The following is a 1,749-nucleotide window of genomic DNA, read 5'->3' as shown; positions in this document are numbered from 1 at the left end:
GATGTCGTTGTTCTTACTATATATTAAGCCAGCAAACTGTGTTGAGCTAAGCCATGCTGTTAAATGAATAGGCTGCTGCTAGGCATCTGCCACACCTGGGATTTTACCTCCTTAAGAAACACTTATTAGCAATAGAATGACTGAATCGAAGAATATTGTCTCAAAGCTGTTGTGGAACTAGTCAGGTAAAAATGTGTTGTATTGATATCTAATGCTACGTAACAAATTACTGCCAAATTTAGTGGCTTTGTGAGTAAGGAATTCAGGCTTAGCTGAGTCGTTCTGACTTAGGGTCTCTCATGAAGTTGCAGTCAAGATGGAGGCAGAGGATGCAGTCAACTGTAGGCAAGGATCATTGGGGACTATTTTGGAGGCCATACGACTGAGTTAATCAATGATAAATTGATAAAATGTTAGCAGTGGAAAGGCTGCTAGAGATCTAGTAGCACTGTCCCCTCATCTTTCTCCCTCTACAATCCCCCACTCCTAAGGCAAAAAGCCCTCTCACCTCTGCTTCATCACTTCCAGCACTCAGCATTTGAGGGAATCGATTCCGTTGTGAGAGAGCTCTAACTATTGGAAAACTCTTGTTAACACTGAACTGAAATCTGTTCTATTTATATTACCTGCTGATCACCATACTGCTGACACTGACACAGAGCATACCGTATTTCTTTTACAGATGGTGGCCCTTCAGATTTATCCCTTAGATTTGAGTTAGGTAAATTCTTCAAATATTTAGCAACTCATTTTTCCTGAAGCATTACTTTTCAAGAGATACAGACACTTAAGAAGTGTTGACATTATCATAAATAAAGCACATGCACATTTAAAGAGAACAGAAATATATTGAAAAAGAATTCTCTCTAACCAAACTCCATCACCCGTAATTGCAACACTCCCAGGAAACCGCTGCCAGTGTTCTTATGTGCTTCCTTCTACTTTCATCTACCTTCAAGAAAGTAAAAAATCACACTGTATTCAATTACTAGTTATACAATACTGTGTCTACATTTTTTTATTTAACATTACAAGCATTTATCTCATGTTATTTTTTTCTGTAAACAATTTTAATATCTGAGTTATTCACTATATATTTTCCTTTTTATGTATATATGATTATTAAGTTTTAGGTGTCATCTTTACTTATAGTTTAATAATCCAAATATTCTTTTGCAATATATCTGTATCATTTTTCCCCATGTCATTAAATATCTTATACATCATTTCAATCATATTTCAATGTGTGTTTTTACATATGCATATATGTCATGACAAAATAGGGTGCTTATATTTCTAGATAAACATATGGCTGGACTATGAGATGCAAACAGCATAATCTACCGTCAACGACACACCTCTCAAGAATTCACTAGAATTTCTTGAGGGAAATCTAGTGAAGAACGCAATGTGAAGTAATGCTCTATTACTACCTGGGCCTTGGTTTCCAACCCCAGTGTAGAATTCTCATGAGCCAGGTTGGAACATGGAACAACCCCTTTTCCTTAGGTAAGGTAGACTCATACAATGTAAACTACCATCTTCTGTATCCTCTGATGCTCTTCCTCAAGGATTCTCCAATTTATTTTACTATACTCCTACTTCAGTAAGACACAGAAGTCTTGAGTATAATGCACCCATGTTATTAAAGTTGTATTGGTTTCTTGAAGAATAAAATATAAACCAATTGATGATTATGTAGTTATTATTAATATAAATTCTCCCTTTCATCAGTTTGAAGCTAAATCC

Source organism: Rhinolophus sinicus, chromosome 17 (genome assembly GCF_057876585.1).
Source record: "Rhinolophus sinicus isolate RSI-liver-muscle chromosome 17, RSI-T2T, whole genome shotgun sequence".
Classification (NCBI taxonomy): domain Eukaryota; kingdom Metazoa; phylum Chordata; class Mammalia; order Chiroptera; family Rhinolophidae; genus Rhinolophus; species Rhinolophus sinicus.
This window is presented reverse-complemented; position numbering follows the sequence as displayed.